Genomic DNA, 11,659 nt, shown 5'->3' with positions numbered 1-11,659 from the left:
CATGGGACGTCGGTTTCCACAAAACTGTTATCTTATGTATTGCAGGGATAATGCTTGCACATAAATTGTCATCTCATGTATTGCAAGAGAACAACGCTTGAGTAGGAACTGTCGTCTCATTTACTGTAGTGGATGACGCTTGCACAGAAACTATCGTCTTATGTACTACAAAAGACAATGTTTGTATAGGAATCATTGTCTCATGTACGACAGGAGATGACACTTTTATTTAAACCGTTGTTTCGTGCTTTACATGGCATGACATTGCATGAGATGACGGTATTAGAACCGACGTATGAGAGTCCATACGACGGTTTAAAACCATCTTCCCACGTCAATTTTGTAGTAGTGGGCTATCATAGACTGCAACCCCTAAAGGAATCTTTCCTTCCTTGTCCCATCGGTAAGCACCAAGTCTGAAATGAACTTGGCTAATCTACCAAACCTCCGTGAATACTCTGCCACTATCATATTCCCTTGCAGCCATTTACTAAACTCTTTAGCTTTTGCAGCCCTAACTGCCTCATTATAATATTGTTCATTGAACTGAGTTTTAAACTCTTCCCAAGCCAAGGTATTAATGCCCTTAGTCGGGCATACTACCTCCCACCAGTTTTGGCCATACTCCTAAAACATATACGTGGCACAGGCCACTCTCTCGTTGCCCACAATCCTCTTGAAGTCTAGGATGAATGCAATCATGCTCATCCACTGCTCTGCCTTGAGGATCTACGCTACCTTAAAAAATCGGAGGGTGCTACTTCCTGAATCGTTCATATAACAACTCCCAATGGTTCTCTGTCCCTGACTGATGTTGTACGGCTGGTACTGCAATAGCAAGTGGGGCCTCTGACACAGCGTTCCCTGTTGGAACTTGTTGTTGCCTAAATTGGCAAATCTCTTCTTCTTGCCTTTGCAGCCTAGCTTGCATATCAGCAAGCACCTGTTTCCAGTTTTCAGGAGCTGGCGGAGGGGTCTAACCCTAATTATCATTTTCAGCCTGTATTCCCTGGCCAGCTTACAGATATGACTGCCCTAGAAGCATACTTCGAACATGCACCTTGTTGCAGTAATCAATTCGTCCAATTAGGTAGTAATAACTAAATCTCTTGCTGCCCTACGACTCAAGACCGAACAAACAAACGTTCACACTCAACAATCATGCTAATAAGCATGTCAATCCATATTCATATCCAAACATGGTGCTAATAAGCACTTCCTAACATTTATAAACAAGTAACGGTGCTAATAAGAATTTTTTGGCACTCATAAACAATTAACGATGTTAATAAGTCTATTCTGACATTTACAGACAAATAGCAATGCTAATAGGCCTTTCGTTAACATTTAATAGGGCTGATAAGCATTTCCTAGCTTACATGTATCTATAATTGCACTAATGAGCATGTCCTGACCTACATGTCCATATAATATTGCTAATAAGCGCTTCCTTTTTCATTCACAAGCAATGTCAATGCTAATAAGCATCCTAATATTCTCACACATATACAGTCATGCTAATAAGCATGGTGATTCATATTCATGCTCAAAAAAAGTGCTAATAATCACGTTCTTAACATTCACAAGCATTAACAATGCTAATAAGCACGATCCTGACTTTCATACATAACATAATGCTATTAAGCATTTCTAACATTCAAAAGCAATAACAATGCTAATAAGCATTCCTTTTAACATTTTAATGGTGCTAATAAGTAGCTCCTGGCATACATGCACATATAGCAGCGCTAATAAGCATTCCTGACATTCAAAAGTAATAATGAGGCTTATAAGCATTCCTACAACATTTACTAGTGACTTTTGTGCTTATAAGCACATCTTTAACGTGCATGCAGTAGTCAAGGGCCAGACCCTATCAAAATAGCTCATAAATTCGATTTAAATAAGTAGATAATGCATATATTGTAATGCCCTGGTTAACCAAGACTGTTACACTATGTGTTTAAAATAGTGCTTAACTCGCTAAGCGAGTCATTTGGACTTAAATGTGTAATTAAATACTAAGTCAAGGTCAAATATCAAAAGGTTTGGTCAACAAAATGATTATTTTTCATTAAAAATATTAAGTTTATACACGGGAACCCAAAAATCGATTATAGCCTGATAAAAGATAAATGTAATACAATTAGCCGTCCTAAGCGGCAATACAAGGTTCAACCCTAGTTCCTCCCAGGCTATCCCTGTCATGGCAATCGGGTAGGCTGCATATGTACACACCACCATTGAAGCTCTCCAACTCATGGCTGGTCCGGCTATCCCTTTCCCTTACCTGCACCACGTAGCACCAATGAGCGAAAGCTCAGCAAGAAAACTTAGACCAACATGCACAACTAGGCAATAGTATTAAATCAATAAACATAAATCATTAGATTCAATCAATACAGGATATAAGAAACCAACCGCCAGTAACATTCAGCTCAGTCAAATGCATAAACCAAACTCATCAATCAATAGAAATAGTTAAGTGCAAACCACACTTATGTTTATTGTATAATTTCCAGGCCCGGTGCCCTTAGGTCGAGTCCTCTTGTCTTATAGTCGACCCCGGCACCCTTAAGCCGGGCTGCGTTCCGCACACTTGCTATTTGTTAGGAGTGTGTCCTAAAAGCATGTAAAAGACATTTTTTATTTCTGTGAATAAATAAATACAATGGTTTATTATTATTTTTATATTTAGATTGTTAAATTATTGTTTGAATAATTTTATAAATATCAGAAAAATTCTATATTCATTATTAAGGATGTGATCTTGTATTAGTACAAGAGAATTAAGATCACATGAATGAATAAAAATAGTCAACAACAACAAATTAATGTTAAGGAATTCTTTAATTGGGATTGTAAGTACGGTTTGCTGAGTATCATGATGATACAAATAATCTAGATTCGGATTATTGATGTGGTAAGACATCTCGGTAAAGGTGCTTTATATAATATGATTATATATGACATGGACCGATATGAATAAAAGTCTTTATCCAAAAACCATTTAACAATAAAGACTTGTAATTCATATCATAACTGATGATCATTTATACATCAACCTAAATCCTGAGTGTTCATGAACTCATGTTCATGTTTATTAAATCTTTTGATTCATTCGTTAAGGTCTCTTCAAAAAATGAGGCAATTGACTTTTGTTTTGGAGATTTAATATCATAGATGGCTGGGAACATGTATCAACAATACGGAAACTAATCTTTCCTAACGGATCGTATATTAGTTCCCTTAAGGGTTAATTCTAGAATTGAATGATTTTGAGCTCAAATCTATAATTAGATTATAGATTAATTATTCACTAGTGAATTAATGGTACTTAAGGAATAAGAAGTAAATTAGAAAGGTAAAATGGTAATTCTTCCATTCTAATTTATGAACTAATTAATTAGAGGGTTGAACTATTATAAGAGGTTATATCAATGGACGACTTAAGAAAATATTTCTATAAAAGTATATCTATAACATAAAGAGTGCAATTCTGAATTTATAGTGGAGAAATATCATAATTAATAAATTAACTATTATAATTAAAGAGTTTAATTATTTAGTTTCAATTTATTGGAGCTTAATGTTATAGGTCCATGGTCCCCGAAATGGCTCAAACAAACACTGACAAAGGTAAATACAAAAAATGGGCAAAAGGACTTATTTGATAAGTAAAATATTTTTCTATGCATCAAACATAATTATTGTATAATTATGTGTAATTAATTATTTATTTGATTTAACAAAAATATAATTAATTTTGAATTAATTTATTTTTGGGATTTTTTGTATTTAAATAATAATAAAAATTGTGAAAAATCACATGCCATCCCTGGCATGTGGTACACGTGTAGCACAGTGCACAGTCACTGTGCTACACGAATAAGAGACTCTGAGTAGTTTCTTGGTTCCACAATTTTAATTATTTAAATATTAAATAAATAATGAGATATTGTAATATGATTAAAATATTTTTATTTAAACATAATCTGATAACTTATTAGTTATTTTCAAATTGTTTAAAATAACTAATTTTTTATTTTTTTTTAATATATTGGATATATTAAATATAGGATATCAGTTTTTCAGAACGTAACTTTTTAGAGATAGAAAAATATATTGAAATCTCTCTTAGAGAAAGAGAACAGTGATACAAGCATCGATCACTGTTCTTCACAAACTTAGGTCCAAACTTTATCAGATCTTATGTGTTGAGAATATCTGATAAATAGATTTTGCCAATTATTTTGTATAGCGAGCCCACACTCGTTCTTTGTGTGCTGAGAACATTTTGGAAGATCTTGGTGTGAGATCTCAAGGATTTTGTCATACAAAAAGATAGCAGCAAGGAAGGACCTGAGGTAATTTTCTATTCATGTCTTTGATTCAATATATATATGCATGTGAAGAAGTAGATCTAGAAATCTTGTGGGATTAAATTAACAATTTTGATTGTTGTTCCGCTGCGTATAATCTCTGATTTGATCTATAAAAAACCAACACTATCGGCCCCCAGCACCCTTAGGTCGGCCTGTAAACAGATATAATCACAAATGCACAATGCACAACAAGTAATCAATGGCAGCGTATACAAGCATGCCTATCCAGATATTCTCAGATACAGATATGTTCACATTCATAACATATTTATTAATAGGGGTTTATGCCCCAATCATAACCCGGGTGCAATTTTCTTACCTCGAGTCCCAAGTAGCTAGTGTATGGCAGCCCCGAGTACGATTCCTGTCCTTGAGCCCTTGCAGTATAACCTAGTCACAGCGTATTAATAAATAACCATTAAAACCTAAACCGATTACAACCTTCAAAATAACATACTAGCCTCCAGGACCTCGAATTCTACTAAACCGAGTAGTAGAATCCTTCTTGAGCACTTAGGTTTGAGTTCCCAAGCTTAAAGATCTATTTTGGCTACTTTTTTAATTAGGGTCGCGGCCTAGCCCCATAGGGTCACGGTGCGCTACAGATCAGAGAGCTCCGAGGCTCTCTTCTGGGGGACGCGGGTTGCGGATCGCCTCAACTTGTGCCATGACGCTTGGCCAAAATCAGAATCTCCCAGCCTTTTCGCATACACGGGTCGCGACGCCTGAAGAACAGAGCCGCAGCTCAAGCCCAAAAACCCATAATTCCCCACCATTTTCCTACATTTTTCCAAGCTTATCCCACCAAAATTCATCACAGTTCCAAACCTAAAACAAAACTTGTTAGGAGTGTGTCCTAAAAGCATGTAAAAGACATTTGTTTTTTCTGTGAATAAATAAATACAATGGTTTATTATTATTGTTATATTTAGATTGTTAAATTATTGTTTGAATAATTTTGTAAATATCAGAAAAATTCCATATTCATTATTGAGGATGTGATCTTGTATTAGTACGAGAGAATTAAGATCACATGAATGAATAAAAATAGTCAACAACAACAAATTAAAGTTATGGAATTCTTTGATTGGAGTTGTAAGTACGGTTTATTGAGTATCATAATGATACAAATAATCTATATTCGAATTATTGATGTGGTAAGACATCTCGGTAAAGGTGCTTTATATAATATGATTATATATGACATGGACCGATATGAATAAAAGTCTTTATCCAAAAACCATTTAACAATAAAGACTTGTAATTCATATCATAACTGATGATCATTTATACATCAACCTAAATCCTGAGTGTTCATGAACTCATGTTCATGTTTATTAAATCTTTTGATTCATTCGTTAAGGTCTCTTCAAAGAATGAGGCTATTGACTTTTGTTTTGGAGATTTAATATCATGGATGGCTGGGAACATGTATCAACAATACGGAAACTAATCTTTCCTAACGGATCGTATATTAGTTCCCTTAAGGGTTAATTCTGGAACTTAATGATTTTGAGCTCAAATCTATAATTAGATTATAGATTAATTATTCACTAGTGAATTAATGGTACTTAAGGAATAAGAAGTAAATTAGAAAGGTAAAATGGTAATCCTTCCATTCTAATTTATGAATTAATTAATTAGAGGGTTGAACTATTGTAAGATAGTTACATCAATGGACGACTTAAGAAAATATTTCTATAAAAGTATATCTATAACATAAAGAGTGCAATTCTGAATTTATAGTGGAGAAATATCATAATTAATAAATTAACTATTATAATTAAAGAGTTTAATTATTTAGTTTCAATTTATTGGAGCTTAATGTTATAGGTCCATGGTCCCCGAAATGGCTCAAACAAACACTGACAAAGGTAAATACAAAAATGGGCAAAAAGGACTTATGTGATAAGTAAAATATTTTTCTATGTATCAAACATAATTATTGTATAATTATGTGTAATTAATTAATTAAGAATTAATTAATTATTTGATTTAAAAAATATATAATTAATTTTGAATTAATTTATTTTTGGAATTTTTGGTATTTAAATAATAATAAAAATTGGGAAAAATCACATGCCATCACTGGCATGTGGTACACATGTAGCACAGTGCACAGTCACTGTGCTACACACATAAGAGACTGAGAAAGTTTCTTGGTTCCATAATTTTAGTTATTTAAATATTAAATAAATAATGAGATATTGTAATATGATTAAAATATTATTATTTAAACAAAAATCTGATAAATGATTAGTTATTTTCAAATTGTTTAAAATAACTATGATTTTATTTTAATATATTGGACATATTAAATATAGAATATCAGTTTTTCAGAACGTAACTTTTCAGGGATAGAAAAATATATAGAAATCTCTCTCAGAGAAAGAGAACAGTGAAATATACAAAAGTCATTGTTCTTTACAATACTTAGGTCCAAACTTTATTAGATCTCATGTGTTGAGAACATCTGATAAATAGATTTTGCCTATTATTTGTATAGCGACCCCACACTGGTTCTTTGTGTGCTGAGAACATTTTGGAAGATCTTGGTATACGATCTCAAGGATTTTGCCATACAAAAAGATAGCAGCAAGGAAGGACCTGAGGTAATTTTTCTATTCATGTCTTTGATTCAATATATATATGCATGTGAAGAAGTAGATCTAGAAATCTTGTTGGATTAAATTAACAATTTGATTGTTGTTCTGCTGCGTATAATCTCTGATTTGATCAATTAAAACCAACAAATGGTATCAGAGCTATCTTCACGTATATATATATATATATTGAATCTGTGTGGGTTTACTTTTTTGCATTTATTTATTTTGATGAATGAATGGATGGCTTAATATGATTGAATGCATGGGAATGTTGAATGGTTAATTGTATGGTGTTTTTGGGTTAGGATTTGTTTATGATTAGATCATTATGTAAGCCATTAAAGGACATAGGATTTATGTAATTTTATTTGGTTTTTGACACCATAAAATTGTAATTTCGATCACACAAAAGTCATAATGGAGCCCAAGATTCATAATTCAGCCACCGCTCCTCCGAGGCCGCCCTACGAGCCGCTGCCGGGACGTCGTACGGACGTACGTATACGGACAGGTCCGTACATCCTGGCCCCCGCCGCCCCGTTTGACGCCACGTGTCCCCGTTCTGCTGGTCCAGAATTTTTTTTAATTTTTCTAAAATTATTCTGTTATTTTTTTAAAAATTTTAAAATGTTAAATATCCTATTTATTATAAATTTGATATTTAAATAATGTGATAATTTTGTTATCCTAACAAACATTTTTTTTTAAATCTAATTTCAAAATTTAATTTTAAAAAATAACAGATTTTATTTAATTATTTCAGTTTCTAATTTTAATTAAAAGTTGTTTTAATTAAAAATAAAAAATAAAATAATGATTATTTAAAAGTTTGTTTTAATTAATCAAAATAATTAGAAAATTGTTTTCTTATTATTATTCTGGACCAATAACGACACATATCCTACCGACAGTAAAGTAAAGAAGCCCGATGGAGATCAAGGCGGTTTTATTTTATTTTTAATTTTATAAAATAGTTGTAAAATTAGAAATACCCAAAAGCACCCGGTTCAAAATTTATTGTTTATTTATTTATTTATTTAAATAATTATTTTAATGTGATTGATAACATGTTCATGCATTTTATGCCATACATTAAAACCCACACAGTCATAATCATGCATCTCATTAGTAGAAACATGATTATTAGGATTGTCCTATATGTTTATATGAATTGTTTTGCGAAATCAATTGCATGTAAGTTACTTAGTTTTATTTTTGAAAACTTGGTAAAATATCACACCAAGTTTTAAGTCTTTATGACTTATTTTTTTTAAACCAACTTTATTTTAAAAAGTGTTTTTTTAGTAAAGTTTAGATGAACATGATTGGTAATTTAAAATTGGATATGGACCTAGAAACTCGCTTTCTTTCCAATTTTAATTTTGTTCATAAGGTTTAAAGATGTTATAATTAATTTGGAATTAATTAGGTTAAAAACACTTATTTCAAAATAGTGAGTGGGAGAGGGTTGATATCTCAAACATAACCCATGGTCTCCATTATTAATATAACATCGTGAGATATGAATAGCACCTCGCGACGGCTTTGTTTTCGTCCCCCTAAGGAAGGTGTCTAGACATATCAATAGCAAGGTTGTATTTCTTACATAGATAGGAACTAATGATGTATTTTAGGCTTAACCGACCCTAAGGCGGCATGTCCTAAGTTAAGTCATGAACTCTGAAATAATGGGCTACAGTCACAAAGCTATGATTAAGCTTTTGCAGTGGATAATCATAACTTGACCAAACTAAGTGATACTTTAATGTTTAAAAGAGAAAATAAAGAGTTATTTTAAGTTTTAAACAATAAAGATAAGAATGTCTCATAAATTCTCTAAAATTAATTTGACCGACCCTAAGACGGCACTTTAATTGTCAGAAAATTTTATCGTGGAAATTAATCTTTATTTTATGTGTTTTAATTGTGCTCATGCATCACGTTTAATTTCCGAAACTTTGATATTTATTTTTCTAAATATAATAATATTTATTTGTATTTATTTATTGCCAGCAAAAATGTCTATTGGTGAATTACACACCGATGCCTTTCTAAAATCCTTGGTTTTTGAACCTGAAAATATGCAACACTGGTTTCGAGGCATGTTGACTATTTTTTCTTATAAGAAGATGATGTCAACTGTCTGTGAAAAACCTCCAACAGAACCACCTCTGGCTACTAGCTATGAAGCAGAAGAAAAATATGTAAATTGGATGAAATCCGATCGGTTGGCACGTTATTGCATGCTTTCAACCATGCCTGACAAAACAAAGGAAACATATATACACTATGACTCAGCACATGAGATGTGGTAAGCAATGACAGAGGAAGTCTTTGCTGAGTGTCATCGTTTATATCAAACGAAAAAGGTAAATAAGATTTACATATATTTTTTCAACTTTGAATAGTGGATTCAAATACTATGAATATGAGGTTCAAATTTTTGGATAGTAGATTAAAAAATATATGCCACTAATCTGTTTTTCTTTTGTTTTTCCTTTTGTAGAATCAGAACCCTGAAAAGGAGGAAGAGACTGATAAGGATTTTGAATAGCGAGTAAAGAGTTGGAGAAGTTGGAGAGTAGTTTTATTTAGTAATTTTTATTGTTAGTTGAACAATTTAAATTTCTTTATTTTGTTTTAGAAATTTTAGATTTCTTTAAACAAAGAAAACTACGGTCTAGAAATTTAGTTTATTATTAGTAATTTTGATTATTAATGTTTGGAAACTTATTTCTAAATTTTTCATAACATTTATTTCTTTTATTAATAAAGTAGTTATTATTTAAAGAAATTATCTATTTACTTGTTATGCAAATGCTTTGGGATAAACAAAGTTTACATACTTATAATGAATGACAAATTTGTTTTAATTTTGAATTATTTAAAAACAGCTAATCCTAAATCTATTAAACTGATTCCGATAGTGAAACATATATTTAGCACTTGAGATTGGGCCATATTGGTCTAGACGGAATAAATAGGCTTGTAAAGGATAGTCCTTAAAGAGAACCATCTATTGGATCTCTCCCTGTGTTGTAAATCCTGTCTAGAAGACAAAATGACCAAGAGACCTTTCTCAACTAAAGGTTCAAGAGCCACAGAACCACTTCAGCTAGTACATACGGATGTTACGATCCACTTAATGTACAAACAAGAGGAGGTTGTGAATATTTTGTCACTTTCATTGACGATTATTCAAGATATGGTTACCTATACTTAATGCAAAGAAAATCTGAAACTTTTGGAAAGTTCAAAGAATTTTAAGCAGAGGCTGAAAAGCAATTAGGTAATTCACTAAAAACCACTTTGATCTAATCGAGGAAGAGAGTACTTGGATTGTGAATTTAAGAACCATCTACATGAGCATGGCATTCAATCCCAACTCACAACACCTGGAACGCCACAGCAAAATGGTGTTTCAGAAAGACAGAATAGAACGTTATTAGATATTGTTAGATGAATGATGAGTTTCTCATCATTACCACTGTCATTCAGGGGCTATTCGATTCAATGTATTCTGTACATATGAATGATGTTCCATCTAAGTCTATCCAAAAGACACCCATAGAATTATGGAATGGTTGTAAACCTAGTTTACACCATTTTCAAATTTAGGGGTGTCCTACACGTGTGCTTAAAGGAAAGACCGGGAAGTTGAAAACACGCTATGAAGTGTGCATGTTTGTGGGATATTCCAAAGAGACTAGAGGTGGAATTTTCTATGGTCCAAAAGAAAATAAAAGATTTGTATTGACAAATGCAACTTTTCTTGAATATGACTATATTAATAACCACAAACCTCGCAGTAAGGTTGTACTGGAGGAGATGGTCCCAAATGAAGTCGCAAAGTCACCAGCAAAAATTAATGATAAAACAACCAAAGAAACCACAATTCCTAAAAAGGAAAAACCAGTGCAACGTCGTAGTGGGAGGATTGTGAGACAACCTATTCGCTACGAACATGAGGCACACGTTCTTGTATCAGATACTGAAAAGGACGATCCATTGAATTTTAAAGAAGCAATGGAAGACCTTGATGTTGATAAGTGGAAAGATGCCATGAATCAAGAAATGGAATCAATGTATTCCAATTCAGTCTGGGAACTTGTAGATCTGCCTGGCAATGTTAATGCCATTGGATGCAAATGGATCTACAAGAAGAAAAGGGGTGCAGATGGAAAGCTAGAGACCTATAAAAGCAAGGCTTGTGGCCAAAGGCTACACACAGAGAGAGGGTTTGGACTATGAAGAAACATTTTCTCCTGTGGCCATGCTTAAGTCCATTCGCATACTTTTATCCATAGCTGCCATCTATGATTATGAGATATGGCAAATGGACGTCTAGACAGCCTTTCTGAATGGCCACCTTGATGAAACCATTTATATGGAACAACCAGAAGGGTTTATAAAGAAGGATCAAGATCAAAAAGTATGCAAGTTGAAGAAATCCATATATGGATTGAAACAAGCATCAAGATCTTGGAACTTAACATTTGATGAAACTATTAAAACATATGGTTTCGAACAAAATGTTGACAAAGCATGTGTTTATAAATACATCAAAGGAAAATTTGTGGTTTTCTTAGTTCTTTATGTTGATGATATCCTACTCATTGGGAATGATGGAGAGACATTATCAAATGTAAAGAAATGGTTGGCTGACAA

General features: G+C 32.6%; 1 long non-coding RNA gene across 1 annotated transcript; it reads left to right on the top strand.

The window, feature by feature from the left end:
* The first annotated feature begins 6,893 nt into the window (after nucleotides 1–6,893).
* Nucleotides 6,894–9,688, top strand: LOC133793959 (uncharacterized). Its single transcript, XR_009875047.1, has 3 exons — nucleotides 6,894–6,997; nucleotides 9,005–9,360; nucleotides 9,498–9,688. It is a non-coding gene; the product is annotated as an uncharacterized LOC133793959 (long non-coding RNA).
* The last annotated feature ends 1,971 nt before the right edge of the window (nucleotides 9,689–11,659 follow it).

Source organism: Humulus lupulus, chromosome 8 (genome assembly GCF_963169125.1).
Source record: "Humulus lupulus chromosome 8, drHumLupu1.1, whole genome shotgun sequence".
In the NCBI taxonomy this organism is placed as follows: Eukaryota; Viridiplantae; Streptophyta; class Magnoliopsida; order Rosales; family Cannabaceae; genus Humulus; species Humulus lupulus.
The sequence above is the reverse complement of the archived record's forward strand: the minus strand, read 5'-3'. Positions and strand labels throughout refer to the sequence as shown.